Here is a 15,810-nt window from a genome sequence, read left to right on the forward strand (position 1 = left end):
CAATAGACCGCATGCTGAATTCAAGCATTCTGCTATCCAAAAAACCTAACAAAAGAGTACGGTACAAGAACATTTTATACCTGGGAGGACATTCTCTATTTTAACGCCCTTTCTGCTACCCACCTAGTTGTTCCCCATTTTGTGCAGCTGACTGTGCCCAGGCACAGTAACACATACTTGATCACATTATTTTGCAGCTTATTTCCTTCTCCCATATTTCTTCTAGTCAGTCATTTTGAATGATAATCCTGTCCTCTACCATGCTTGCAGACTGTCTTTGGATATTCTGTGCAATGTAATGAGAACAGCCCTTATTCCATCACCCAAGTCATGAGCATGGAACATGGTGGGATTCATGACACAATGACCCAGCTTCACCTTCCAGCCAGAAAGTGAACCAGCTTCCCTGTTCCCAAGGGAATCCTTTTGGTTTTGTCTGGCTTGTCACCCAAGTACCTAACCCATCTGATAGCCAGCAGGGATCCTTTACCCCTGCTGAAAGTGGAGGACAAGACAGAGCAGATAAAGATCTGTGGGAACTGGGTATCTAACATACACCATTAACACAAATCTTATGACCATTTTTGGTTTGAAAAAGGTTGAGGCACACTTCATATTAAACCCAGCTCACATGCAGTGGTTTCATCATGCCCCACTGACAGTTCAAAACTGTTTTCCATATAACTAAAAGTATCCAGAAAAAAAGAAAAATGTGTCATTCTTTCCTCTTTCCCTTCACAGTCTCCAAATGAACGTCAGCCCGTTCAACAAACAAAGCACTACTCCTCTCAGCAGCTGAATAGCTGCTAGTCAAGGATGTTTGGTATACGTGATGCTTTTCAAGGAGGATTTAAGTAGGTTGATTTAAGCTGTTTTTATTTAACATCAAGTATACACAACTAAAAACAGATAGTCATCCTCTTCTAACACAGCCTTCAACCTTAAATTTCATCTGCTCAGCTACCAAATCTTCTCCTCTATGCCATGAAGGTTCTACCTCCTTAGAAATCCTTACTATTAGAATTAAACAATCTGAAATATGAATACAAACTTGGATGTTGCATTGACTACATTCTTTGATTATCAAAACATTTCTGTCATTTGAGTGTATTCAACTTTGCTACGCATATTCTCCACTGTAATAACCAGCCAAGTAAAAAGAAGAAATTCCAGTTCAGATAAGCCTATTTATCACCAGTACCATTCCAGATCCAGCTCTTGTAATCTGTCTTCATGGTTTTTCTCTCTGTTGCTCTCGCCTTCAGAAGGCCTACAGAGAGGCATCTGAAACCACTCATCAGAAAGCCTCGCACAGCCATTCTCTACTTCTCCATTTGTTTAGCAAATCTTTAGACCTTGCTGCTGATTTAAGAGATGCAACCTAACCTGGTGTCCCTACAAAAGTCAATGAAGTTTATAACTGTTTTCTCTTCTACATGGGTGTTACCTCCTGCCTGCTGCCTTGTTACCGAAGCCAGCAGCGTGCCGTAGAGAGCCCGTCACCTTTTCCCCACTGGAGGCACAGTCCACCCTATACCACGCACCGTCACATGAAAGCAGGCATGGGGCATATCACCAGGTTAAATACACACAAATACACATACTGCCAAAGCAGTATGTGCTATCTCCTAACAGTTTCCCAACTGCTATAGTACCGTGGATTCAAAAACCAGGAATGCACTCTATAACAACAGGTTTTCATCAAAAGGATGGAAGGCATGCTCTGCGCAAGCAACTTCATTGTGGTGTTCCTGGGACCACAGCAGTGATTTCACAACTACAAATAAACCGTTTTTTGGAGAGTTCTAACAGCAGCCTCTTGCCTTCAGCTACGTAAGCGTTAGGCTATGATCGTTTTTTTTTTTCCAGGAATGTTTTGCCTCAAAGGAGCTAGAAAGGAGGTGCGTGGCAAGCCAATTCACAGCAAGCATGGGCAATTAGTGGCTTATTTATGTCATACTAAGGCTCCAGTTCATGGATGACATCCTAAAAGAATGCAAGAACCAAACTCACACTTATACCCATTTAACTGTCCAGATGGATATCCCAGTATGTCCCAACAAGCATCCAATTTATTTCTGCACAGTTTTCAGTTTCCAAAACTCAAGCACGATTCCAACTACATAAAGAAAACTGATGCTTTTTCTGAACGTGTTTTATAAAAAACACATGCTTTTTCTCAAAGAAAGTGTCATAAGCAGTGAGCTATTACTATTAATAATAAATCCACTCATTCAGTCTTCACAATAATGTTGGTGCCTTTTATGCTGAAGACCTGCAATACTAACACCACGAAAGATAACTTCCAAAATCAGAACAAGTAATCACTAGATTTTTAACTGCTGTATTTTAGCTGTGTACACTTCGGATCAGGACTGTTACACTCTAGCCATGAAGAAGGGCAACACACTTGCATTTTAAGCAAAAAGCAACAACTTTCAACTAACTTATCCCTGCAGCAATGATAACTTCAAACTCCCAAATCCCAGCCCTCTCTCAGCCACATTTCTCACATTTAAGCCTACATGGATAGCACTTTCAAACAAAACAAGGGGACTCAGCCTGGAGAGAGGGATAGTAGAGTCCAGGTGAGGCTTCTACGTCTGCTGGACCACTTTGATTCAACTACTGAGAGCCCTTCCAACCTCACAGTGTCTCCTCCCGCCCTTGAGGCAGAAGAGCGTGCAAAGCTTCCCTAAAATCATTAGGGAAGAATGGAAGAACAGCTTACTGCCACTCTCAGAACCACAGTATGCATTTCAGACCCTAGGGATACACAGTCAGTGAAGATATAATAACTAGGCTGTGGCTACAGCGCACGGCTCTTCGAACCCCAGACTACGCTAGCACAGGTTCCAATTACCAACCATAAGTTAGCAATGAATGCAAGAAGGGGCAACCTTTTAACAAATTAATTTTTGCCACAAGTATTCCTCAAATAAGAAAAAGGTTTTTATAAATTAGTCTACTTTATCAGTTGGCACAAGAATTTGCCAGTGCTGCAAAATTAATTCTTGCTTAGCTTGCAAAAAACCACTGATGGCTGGCAATAAAAGGAAAAGAAAACCTGGGTATTTTTGTTGTGATCTTCTTCAGTGCTCATTCTGCAATAAAAAGTGCCGTTTAAACTAGAGAGTCAGAAATAACCAGAATCTGACCCCACTCAAACCGCATTTTCATTCCTAAATTGATATGTTGTTATGCAATACCCTTCAGTGCTTTTAGCTGACCCCATCTTCTAAAACTAGACCTTCAGTAACAATTTTAAAACAGTCAGAAGTATACAAATACTAGAGTTCTTTGAGCTGACATGCATGTTTTGAAAAAATGAGACTCCTACAGTTAGAGGTTTGATAAGAGACAATTTGCTTAAACATGGAGGAAATGGACAGTGTTGTATTAACAGAGACTAAATACCATATTCTTTACCAATTGCATGCCCAGCATAGCAGCAACTAAAGACTATGTAACAAAAACTCAGTGTTACAAGAGTGAAAAAAGTTTTCCATAGTTTTCTCCATTTGCAAAAGCTACTAAAAGAAGAGCACCCACTGAAGTAAAGGAGAACATGAGCATAAAGATTCTTCAAAGTAAAATGTTTTCTACAGTTTCTAGAAGAAGTGGTTTAGAATTCCTTTTTCAGCCCTTCACTTTGATTCAGTAACACTGTCAGTCTTATCTAAAAATTACAAAGAAATTATTTTTAAAGAAAAAAGAAAAAAGAAAAAAGAAAAAACAAAACCCACAAGTGATAAGGCCAAGAATTTCACTTTACGCTCACGGCAACCTTCAACAACATCTCTTCGCTCTAAACAATGGATTAGTTCCACTGGAAGAAGAATTGCACCATCACTGCACGCCCCCAGACAACTCTCAGCTTGCAGCTTAACTCGCAGCATGTGTTGGTGAGAAGGGGAAGGAAAAAAAAAACCACACAAAAACAAACCCCAGGAAGAAGAGCGAACATGAATGTAACGCACAAGCGTTGCTTAGATGAGTTCAGCATCTTCTAAATGACTGCAATTATCTGGAAGAATACGTAAGGTAGGATGCTCTAATACGCACCATCTCCTCTCCCTGCAAACTGTCAACAAGGCACAGACACGGAGAACACAGAAGGCACTGACTGATGAGAACTTTGCAGCTTCTCCGGAAGAGCAAAGCAAGTAATAATAAAAACACATTAGTGCGATTAATTTTTGGATGCTTACCAGAGTGACCTGCAAAGACATAACCACCTACTGTCAAGTACAAACTCGCGAAGGGTGCACAGTGGTGCATGAGAATCAGAGCTAACAATGATCTGCCTGGACAGGAATCCTTTCTAGTCACTGCCTTAGCATATAGATGACCAATTAAAGCAACTTTTGTTTAAAAAAAAATATGTCACTGACCCACCCACATTTCATAAAAGTAGCAGGAAGGAACCGGAAGGTTTGAGAGGAAGGAGTCATTGCTTGGCTGGTCTTGCTGGAAAAAGAGGGATTTTAAGCTAGTAACACAGCCATTTACTGAGTGGAAACCAACTTATATCTGATTAAAGACACATTTTCCCTCTCCGCCCCTTCTCCTCACCCCCAGGAACAGGAAACAAGACAAAGCTACTGAACAAAAAACAGATGAGCTAAGAAATCCTGTTCAATTGGCTTTGCACCAGTGCTTTGCCTCTGGTTCTGCTGAACACTGCATCTTTCACCGATAACCATTGACTTTTCCCTAGGCACATGATAATATTCTGTTAAACATAATCAAATTGTCTTAACCAATTCCTGCAAACCAAGTAAAACAGCTTAAAACACCTGATGCTAAAGCACTGATGCATACAGACCAGAATTTTTTTTTTCCTTGAGGTTATAAGCTTTTAACCCTGCACAACTAATTTGCATTATTCTGTTTTGCTACAAATAAACTTTCTAGCTTTTTTTTTTTGTGCTACTGTTTATTGCATCTTATGTCGTCTTTTTTTTCCTCCCTAACCCGAGCTAGGAAAGGGGGAAAAAAACACCCACACAATCGTACTGCACTCTTCACTGCACCAGTACAAAATAGAGAGTATTGTGATTGAGGACTCCACCAGCAGTGGAAGTGCTGTGGAGTAACAAATAAGGGATATGCTCACTTTCCTAAAAGCCTTTCCCACATCTCTGCTTTCAGGATGCATTGTTCAATGTTAGTCAGAAAATGCGTTGCCAGCTGTAAGGGCAGTGGTTTGTAAACAAACGCATCTTCCAAAAAGTGGAAGTGGCAGTAACTACAAAGCCATACTTTGTACAGAAATTTAAACCACTCCAGAGCTTTTCATACAGCCAAACCAGATCCTTGCTTTTTACTCTCTCAAGAAATACGTCGTGTCTTTCATTTTATTTGTACCTTGATGAAGCCTTTCAACTCTCAAGCAGGTTTCTAAATTTAAAAGAAATCAAGTCATTGAACTGAGCCTACTGAATACAGTGAGGGGACAGGCAGTCTGCACCTGCAGACGAGCCCGCCAGCGTCAGAAGCCGAGCAGCGCTCCTGCCAGCGCTGGGCACCAGCCACAAGAGCCGCTGGACAAATTTGCGGAACAGAAGTCAGCCTGGGCTCGGACACCTGGCTCAGGAAGCTCCTACGCTGCAGGAGCTTGGCACAGCACCTTAGGGAAGCAATGCTATTCGACTGCCCTTTTCTCATTTGTTGCTTGTTTTATTGCTTGCCTTGGCCTTCCCTTTTAGGGATGGCTTTATACACTGCCACCATCCAAGAAAAAGGTGGGGGAAGAATACAGGGAAGGGAAGCCAAATGATTGTGGGGGTCAATAAAAAGAAAGGTGGCAAGGGTCAAAAATTACAATCAGGGAACCAGAGGGGGACACCAGACACCGCCCAAGAGCATCCATCACTTCTCAAAGGCATCAAAGGAGCCAAAGGATACTGCTCAACAGTGTGAAAAGCAGTGGGAATGGAAACGACCCCCGGAGTTCCTGTCTTATTTCCTCCTTCTGGTGGTGTTAACAGCCAGCTTGGCCAAGGCCAGGCGAAGGGCTTGTAATTTAGGGCCTCAGACAAGGGCTAGACTAATAAAAAGTTGATGGGAGCAGAACAACCAAAACCTCATTACGAGGGTCACGGAGAACACTCGGCTGGATGGACCTCTCAGCTGTAGTAATCAGATTGCATCAAGTTCCTCATGCACAACTTCCAGTTCATTGTTCAACTTCTCATCCTTTAAATGAATAAATAATTTAAGTTTTAAGATGCTTAGACTCTGCAACACCTGGACATCAGGTACTGGTTGAAATGAACTTTATGGTAAATTGTACATGAGGTTTATGAGAGACTTGTTACTTGCATGCATGTCCACAGTCCGTCATGAATTATCCAAGATCTTGTGCAACTCTTCAACATCGAGCAAGGAGACTCGCTAGGTCTTTAAGTCATGCTAAAGGAAATTAGTTTTACAGGTATAAATTACAAGGACATACTTGCAAGAAAGCAGGTACAGAACAGGCAGCTCGTACACCTTGATGAGTTGCGTTTACACGGAGGAACACCCACTTGCACCTTCTTGCTTCTCAGCATACCACCAGTTCTGTCCTCTGCCATTCAACAACACTATTTTGAATTTGTTATTCTAGTCAATTAAAAAAAACATTTACCCATCTACAGCTTCAGCTGAAGATATCAAGAGTACTTTGCAAAGATGAATACTGACCTGCTCAGTGTTATGCAGGTTAAACACCATTTTATAGGCATACAGCTCAGCCTTGTTTACATGAAAAATTAAACTGACCCTTTTGGCTGTGTAAAGCTACATTGCTAGCACAGACCTTGTGCAGACCGTTTATTTAAGTGGATCTCCTGGGCTGAGCTTGTATCATCCAGAAAAAGATATAGAAAGAAGAATGCCCCCCCTTAGAGCCTTAGATCTCCATAGGTATTACCTATAAAAGTACCCAGAATAAAACAGTGAATGAAAACTCTCTGAACCCTTGGGGGAGTGGGAAAGGCAGTGGAACAGGGAGGGGAAAAACCATGCATGCCATCAAGGCCACATGTTCCTGATAGCATTAATTCTTATTGACTTCTTATTAACTGAAAAGAAGCAAATTTAGTATTTGCCTAAATGCCCTCTTGATCTTATGCTGAAAAACAGCAAGGACAGAAGTCTCTGGCCTACACTCTCTTCTCATTTCCTTCAGTTAATCTCCAGGAAAAGAAAAATTAAAAAATTTTATTCTCCTGATCCTTCATCAGCTACCACAAGCTCACTAGTTTCAGTCTCTTCTTCTTAAAAGTAGCTGTTGAAGGCTACTCCAGAACAGGGTGCACTAACGGGTTTACAGCATATTCTACTCTAACTTCCGCTAACATCTCATTTGCTCCCTGACATCAGCTCCACACAGAAATTCTTCTTAGGCATATACAGTCATACACATATCTGTTCCATAACAGGGCACAGATAGCTTAGAAAACTGGGTGTTGTTTGGAAAAAATGCACTCCATGAGCTTAAGTTGTATCTCATATTACCAACAGTGAAATCCTACCTGCCACACTGCTGCTAGTTCCTTAGCTTATTTGCTTTCAACCCGCTCCCTGCCTTGGAAACGCTACAGGAGTTTAACTCACTCTTAAGTTGTGACGTACATCAACACTCCTCCCTCCTCGTGTCATTCAATGTATTAAAAGAGATTTACTGGGGAACCGATTGGCATCCAGCTTGGTTTCATGTTCTCAGTACTGTTCCACCCTCTACCTTGATAACTGTTATCCCTTTAGCTATAGCTGGCCTCAAATTTGCTTTTTCCATCCATAGATGCCTGAACTTAAAGCCTTTCAAAAGAGATTCTCAGAAGCCTAAATGATTAATCCATTAGCTGTCTTGTAAGTTAGAACAATTATAACAGAAGGGAATGTCAACAGATTGGGGGAGAATTTCCCTTTGCAAACTGTGTTAGTTTAGATCTGCGTATTTAATAATTTCTACCACTTTATAAAGCATGGGGGGAAAAATCCTCTCTGATTCCACCAGAGCTATTTATAAACACACGTCAAAGGGCTAGCAGATGTTTTGCATAGTACATCTGGGATTAGTGAACAAAAATATGTAATCATGTTTAGAGAAAAAGGTAGCTGGCTCTTTAAATAAAAAAAAGTCAAGGAGGAATTATGAATCATATTTAAGTATCAGATTTGCCAATAGAAGAGTCTATACTAACCCACTGCACGCCAGAAACCAGAGTTAACACCCATTCTCACCCTGACTGGAAGATAACAAGTCTCAGTCACTCAAGGAAAAAGATCCCACTCACAGTTGCCATGACTGCATTCCTCCTGCGATTCCTTTACCTCAATAATCTATTTGCACCCAGTTCTGCTTTGCAGCGCAGCAGGTCACTCTCAACGCTCGTCTTTTCAGTGTAGCTCCTCCAGTAAGGGTGCTGGTATACAATTTTGTGGGTAGCCTCTATTTTAAGTCTCATATGCTGGATTAAAATAGTATGGAGTTAAAAGTAGTAATTATCAGACATCTGCATTTTCTCTAAAGCTGCAACTCTGTTTAACCAACGCATGAGCTATAAACTTACTAAATAGAGCTATTCCAGATTAGCTATAAAACTAAATTAGGGTGAATTCCCAGACTAGTAGAGGATCCAAATCCTCAAGGTTATATACATTAAAGTTGCACAGCACAAGAATTTGAGTGATTTCCAGTTAAGGCGCAATAACAGAAAACAACAACAGGCATTCATCACCATGCTGGATGACTGTCTCAATATGGTACTGCCCTAACAAAATAATACTCAGTCCTCTTTTATTGATCACGTTTCCTTTTGTGTCCAGCAAAGCCAAAAGATGCCAGTAAAACTGAATACAGCAAGTCCTTTAACAGAAATATCATAGCCACGTAGGTACTCACTCTAGACTAGCCTTACTATCCACCTATGATGTGTAGACTGGTTTTGCCGCTAAGTATTTTAGCTTAACTAACACTCTGCATAAAGAACGGTAATTTAGAAATCAAATAGTACAGTAGATATAATTTCAAGGCAGGGCTGAAGTCCCACTAAAGTGTATTTCCAGCTCAAACACGTCTACTAATGTGGACTCCTTTGCAAGATCAGTTTCTCGATCTTACAGCTGCAGAAGGAAGATATTCATGCTGCTGAAAAAAACACAAATTACTTTTCTATTACATCTTTCAGCTAACTTTATCAGACCAATGGAAGCCCTACGAAGAAGCTGCACATTAAACTCTGCCATTACATATGTCAGCACAGAAATGCTGATGTTTCCAAAGCTTGAAAATTTATTGTGAGGTAAATATTTATGTTGGTATTTTAAATCATCAGTTTGTGTGCAGGATTTCTAATCTCTCCCCGCTGTGCTCCCCCCTGCTACCTTGCGTAAACTTTTAATCTCTGATGCAGAGGCCTATTATTAGAGCTGGCTGAAAAAAACCCAAAGACTGAAGGCATGTTGTTTATTATGAAAAAGGTTAGGGCAAAGCCTTTTTAAAACAAAACCTAGTAAGCCTTTGTCTGTTTCTCCTGAGAAAAGTCAAAAAACATTTCCTTGATGTTTTAAAACTGTTTCTCTGTAAATAAAAAAGTTAGTGACTCAACATAAAATTATGTCGTTTTTAAACAAAAAGTTTCAATTCAGCAGGGAGAAACAAGTCCTACTAAACTCTTAACGTGGCCTCAGCAGCCCAAGACAGACCAAAGGGTACCTAAAAGATCGCACATATTGTAGAGTAAGCTGGGCTTTCACCTCCATTCAAACACAAACCTGCCTACAAACCAATGCAGGAGCTGAAAAAAAAAAAAAAACAAAACAAACCACAGCCTTTAGCTGGGCTTGTAAGTACACTCGAAGCGGTGTAGCCAGGAGGACTGAGGATGTGCATTAGGACAAGAGTGCAGCCAACAGAGCCTCTCCCACCTCCCCCGCTTCCCCACTCACAGCGCAGGAAAAAGGCAGGAAACAAATAACTAAAGCGCCAAGAATACCTTTCGCACAACCCCCATCTCAAAAAAACAAAAGACAAAGGAAAGAAAAAAAAAAACAACGGGGGAGTGGGGGGAAGCAAAGAGCTCCCAGATTAGTTCAACACAGATAACCCAGACATGCCTTAAGTCATAACTCGGAAAGCTGGAACGAGGACACGGTCATGGAGGCTCATACCCCAGAGCGGGCGAGTGAGCGATCGATCACCCTTGCCAGAAGACGCCCGTCGCCTCCTGGGCAGGGCAGGCAAGCCAAGGGCAGACAGGCAGGGAAGCGCGCCTTGTCCGCATCCAGTTCTTCGCTTTCCTGCGAACTTTCAGTCTGAAGGATTTCACATGGTTTGAACCGGCGTGAGTAATGAATAAAAGCCAGCTGATGCATACTGCCCAGCGACCCCATGACCGCAGGGACAAGGGTCGTGCACAAATGGCAGCCGAGAGTTGATACGCTCTCCCTACTTTTTGGCTGTAAAAAGTAGCACGGAACTTCTTGTCAGCAAAAGAGAAGCACTCGCCTTACTGCATGCTAGCAGATTAGAGGTGGGTGTCAAAAAACGTGGCAGAGCCAAGCTAAGGAGAGGGGGGTGTTGCCAGCGGAGAGAGGCTGTTCTGTGTACTGGAACAGAACCGCCAACCCGGGCGAGAGGGAGGATGCTCACTGCAGCTGCACCGCCGAGAGAAACTCGGGGGGTCGAAAGCAGAAGGAGGCGCAGGCCAGGGCCGAGACCAACTCCGTGTCGCCAGCCGGGCAGGCAGCGGGCCCAGCTGCCGGAGAGCGGCGCCGGGGCGGCCGCGCCGGGCTGTGCCCGGCTGCGCGGGGAGGAGCCTCTCCCCACAGCCCCGCTGCCACCGAAACTTCTCCAGGAACCGTGCTCGTCCGACGCTCTTCCTCCGGAAAATAACGCTCTTTAACCCAAAACGCAGCCGGCTCCCACCCCTCCAAGCCGGCCTCCAGCCCCCACCACACCGGCCTGGCCCAGCGCGGCCTCCGGGCGCGGCCGGCCCGGGCCCGGGCCCACGCCCCACAGGCGGCGGCGCGGCCCGCTCCCCTCCGCCGCGCCGGGCCGCGCCCCGCTCCGCTCCCCCCCCCTCCGCCGCCCCTCACAGCGAACCGGCGGCCGGCAGGGCCCGGCCCGCCTCACCGCGCAAAAGTTTCCAAGTAAGAGAAACGGGGCGGCGGGGCCGCACCCCGAGGACCCCCCAACTTTACCGGGGAGCAGGAGGATCGCCTCACCGCCGCCTCTCGCTTCGGTCCGGCCCTCGGCCGCTTTGTCTCCCTCTCTCTCTCTCTCTCTCGACACCGCTCCCGTCCCGCTGAGGAAATCGGCTCTTCCGGGCGCCTCCCCGCCCCGCGTTCCCCGGCCCGGCCCGGCCGCTCTTCCCGGCACCGCCCGCCGCGCCGCCCCCGCGCCCTTCCCGGCACCGCCCGCCGACAGGTGAGGGCTGAAGGCGGGCGGGAGCCCCGCGGGGCTCCCGCCCGCCTCCAGCCCCTCCACGGAGCCGCGTCGAGCGGGCTTCGGCCCCTCAGGTGAAAAGGGAGGTTTCCCCTGAAAGCGGGGGCGGACGTCATTTTTTGAGGTAGAATCAAAAAAATTTGAGGTCAAAACCTGGCTTTGTCTACCTGAGGTAGCGCAGGACACGAGAAGTCTGTGGAGAACCGGGAGGATAGCCGGGTTTTGAGGGAGATGGAGGAAAAAATTACAGCTGGGTTCCTCTTGGGTTTTGTAAATTGGTGTTTTGTTTTGAAAACCTAAAGTATAGGAACCTTCTCGAGAGCTGTTGCTTTTAGGAAGAGTCTTGGTTTTACGCCAGTGTCTCTAATAACAGGAATACAGGGGAGAAGGGGCACGGGAACTCCCTGAGGTACAAGCAGTCGGGTCACCAGAGCTCCTGTCAGAGGAGAGGGAGGTTTTAGGAACCCAGCCTCAATCCAGAGAGGTAGGTTTGCAGATGGGGAGAGTTGTCTTTAAGCGGCAATTTGTTTCAAAGGTTTCTTTGGAAAGTCTCGGTGAGCCTCTTGTGTGAGAGGGACCGTTTTTATCCCATGACAAATTACTTTGGGATTTTCCGTGGTGTGTTTTGAGATGGATTTTAATACAAATGTCTCTACAGAACTTACACTTGTACTGGATTGTAAAAACAATTGAATAAATTTAATACGTTTCATGGCTCATTTGCCAGCACTTCTGAGATACCTGAATCTACTCGCTCCATCCTTTGATATTAAGCAAAATATAGAGAGATTGGGCAACCTACCAGGGAGGTAGGTTCATTGAAGGCACGTAATTTAGCCGAGGGAGACGGGCAGCCCGTGCGGGTTCCCGAGGGGGCTGGCCCCAGGTCAGTGTCGCGGCGAGGGCACACCATGGTTCAGGACTGTGCCTTTCTTCCGGGTCCTGGTTCAATGGCATTAGCAGGGCCGCGTTTCCTACTTTTGCCGTACTCCTACAAGCCTTTCCTGCAGGAAGACAGACGGTGTCCTGCAGTGATTTAGATTGCATTTTTGCTTCCTGCAGGTTTAATCCAAGAAAGGGATCCGAGACAAGGAAATAAACGGAGTACCGTTGTTTTACAATCCAGAAAGAAAATAGGGATCAAGAGTCCAACCTTGTCGGTGAGTGAAGTTAATCGAAAGAAAGCGAGATCTGTAATTATGATACTGATTGAGATACATGTTACTAAAATAATATAGGGTCTTCAGTGCCTTAACAAACAGGCTGTCCTCTGGAAACACAGAGAAAACAGATTCTTTAAGCTCTTTGTATTTCCTGCTTGTACCAAACCGTTAATATTTTGGTGTCAGTTGCACCAGGGATTCAAACTACTCATTTCTGATCTGTAGCATACTCTCAGTAAAATTGAGTTTACACTTCAATAGCTTGCTTTCTTTCATTACTCCTTTTAATATCATGTCTTGGCCTCCTGTGGTGGCTTCCACATTCAGTGGTTCTGCATGTCTCACATCCTTTCAGGACAAAATGTCAGATGTAAAAAAAAATCCCTTTTAAAACTACAAACTCAAAGGTAGAAGGCCTGGAGTTGCGGAGAATCACATGTTCTGCACTGCACCACTGAAAGGCGAAGCAAAAAGTAGATCAGCTGGCAGCTCTGTTGGTTCATGGAGCGAGCTAAAAGACTGAGCAAACAAAAAATAAAAATATGTAAAAATAGAGCCAGCTAGGTTGAGATTGGTCTTTGTCTCTTAATTAACAGCTCTCTCTGGAACATGGTGGCAGGGTCTGTCAACAAGACTAAAATGCAGGGTGTTGTTTAGAGAGGCACCCAGGAACAATAGCTAACACTTCCCATCCAATAAATGTCATTAAGACAGCATCAGGCTGTGCCGGCAGCTTGAAATCTAATCCATTTTCTGAAATGAGTTAAAAGTTTTCTGCTTGACCCCGAAATCTCCCTTTTAACAGTGTTTGTGGTTTTGTAATCCCATTTTCCTGTTGGATTTTTTTTAAAAATGTTTCTCTCGCCCCTTTTCGCTAGGTGAAAACCAAATGTAAGCCAGGGGAGAGGACAGGCGAGGAGGAGAGGCCGCCGCAGTGATACTGCGGGTAGGTTAAGTGCATAAAATAAACAAACACTTTCAGTCTCGCCTCTGTTAGGGCAATTCGAGGTGTAGCACGTAAGAGCAGAACGTGGTTGGCGATTGCGCACTCCTGGCAGCATATCTGCATTAGTCAGATGTGTGCACAAGGGCAATCCCTGACTAGTGCCACCTGAAGACACCCATGTGGGCGTAGTCACAGCAGGAAAGCTGCCCTTTCGCTGTTAAATCCTGGGGTAGGTTTGTGTGCCAAGGGGGCCTCCTTTATGTAGCACCTCGCTGTCTGCTAGTCCCACCATACTCAGGGTCTAAATTATATGCTTCCGTTGGAGCTTTCTATTTCTGTGACGACATTGCTGAAATGAAGTAGTTGCTCCGTGCGTCCGTTCATGCCCATTTCAAAATGTATGTTTGATCTTTGTGTTTTTTAAAAGGAGCGGTTTAGTTTTGTTATTTGTGAGAAGTGAATGTTGAAAGAGAAGTGAGGGGTGCAAAGACAGGACTGCTGGGGCGGGAGATGGTAATGGGGGAATTAAGAGGGAATGAGAGAGGGAAGGAAATAAAAGGAATGAGGAAAAGTGGAAAAGTTGTAGAGCGGTGTAATGACGGGCGGAAGTCTCTGCAGGAGAGGCTGAATGGGCAGCAGTCAACCAAAAGAAAGAGGAAAAACTAAAAATACGATAAAAGAATCTCAGGGTCCAAATACCAGAGGGTTGAGGCTGTCTGCAAGCTGATGTCATGCTGTGCAGCGAGGACAGCCCCAGGGCAGCCACGCTGTGCCACCAGCTGTGCTGACTGCGGAGAAGCGGTTACACGGTGCAGCCTTGTCACCTCTGCTGTCTCTGCAGAGGTGCCCATCCCTGGTCTGCCAGCGAGGGGGCCAGGAGCAGGGTAGGGACCTCATAAGCTGGGTTAGCTTCACTATGGAGGTTACCCCAAAATGCAGCATCGTCTGAGGACTGGTGGCTCTCATGAAGCCAGCAACGTAGCAAAGTGACAAAATTGAGCGTCTGGCAGAAACATCATCTCATGCCTGCTATGGTATCAAGTCCTGGGGGCTCCCCAGTATTGGTCTCAGCGTTCCCATGCAGCTGGGAGGCATCACCAATCCCCTTCAGGGCTCAGATACATCAAGAAGTAAGATCGTCTCCCAAGATCCAGTTAGGAATCAACATCCACACAGCCAGGAAGCAAATCCCAATGTCCCGGGGCCATGCATGCCTCAGGACTGCGTTAGCAGGGTGGAAACGCATGTAGGTGGTGCTTTTGGTGGGACTGCAGCTACGCAGAATAGCTAAAACACCCACCTCGATTAAATGGAACTCAGCCAGGAGGAGAACAGATTTACCAGTACATCTGCATCTACACTGGGGCTCCTTCTGGCACCGCTGGCTGCCCGAGGATCCGACCTTGCTGCCCTGATCAATGCTGCAATGCCTCCGAGGTTGGCACAGGCTGTGCCAGCCAGAGCTACAGCCACAGGCGCTCGCTGCTCCAGGGCTTACTACTGCTGTGTTCACCATCACTGCCCACCCTCTCCAGGAAAAACTGTCTACTAGAAGCATGCCCCTCTTCATATTCAGGAAGCCACTGGATCCTAACCGAAACACTGTCTCTTCCTCCATCGCTAAGTGCTCCTGGAGCCTTAGGAAAGAGAAACCCAGAAGCAATCCATAACGCCAGCATGACCACGAGCACAGGGTCTGCTGCACCGAGCAGCATACCCCCATGCACACACACTATAGCACAGCCGTCCTGAAAAAAACAGGCAGAAACCATAATGAGGAGAAATTATGCTGTCCCAAAAGGCTCAGCATGAAATTGGTTCACTGGTTGCTGCTTTGCCAACTAGGGAACAGCCTAGCTGGAGTAGTTTGCATTCACCTCCGGTTCACACAGCCTTTGTGTAATAAACTGTCATAGCCCCAGAGAAGGGAACATTCAAAAAAGCGCCCTGAGGCAATGCATAGCAGAAGCCTGAGAATCCTACTGCGTGAGTCACTGACCTCCACACACTGCATCTATTTCAGCCTTTAATTAATAAGGTTTTACATTTCTATGGCACTTTCCATCTGGAAAGATCCTAAAATGCTGTGAAGACTAAGGACGTACAGCACCATTGAAATGTGGTTCCCGGAGAGGTGGGACTGTGCAGGGAAGGAAAGCTTAGCCAAGGTCACTGGGGAAAAAAATTCTTAATTTTAAATGGAGCCTCTGTTATATCACTGAGTATTTCATATCCATGGAGAATAAGATTTTAGTTTCTAA

General features: G+C 45.1%; 1 protein-coding gene across 2 annotated transcripts in view; it reads right to left on the reverse strand.

Moving 5' to 3' along the window:
• CTNNA1 (catenin alpha 1) overlaps nucleotides 1–11,350 on the reverse strand; it is a 120,392-nt gene extending 109,042 nt beyond the window's left edge. The window contains exon 1 of one of the 2 annotated variants that reach the window (XM_075164069.1): nucleotides 11,221–11,350. The gene's annotated coding sequence lies outside the window, so the exon portion shown is untranslated. Of the gene's footprint in view, nucleotides 1–11,196 lie in introns of both variants that reach the window. The other variant, XM_075164068.1, reaches the window with a different exon arrangement.
• Between the last annotated feature and the right edge of the window lie 4,460 nt (nucleotides 11,351–15,810).

This window comes from Calonectris borealis, chromosome 15, assembly GCF_964195595.1.
Source record: "Calonectris borealis chromosome 15, bCalBor7.hap1.2, whole genome shotgun sequence".
In the NCBI taxonomy this organism is placed as follows: domain Eukaryota; kingdom Metazoa; phylum Chordata; class Aves; order Procellariiformes; family Procellariidae; genus Calonectris; species Calonectris borealis.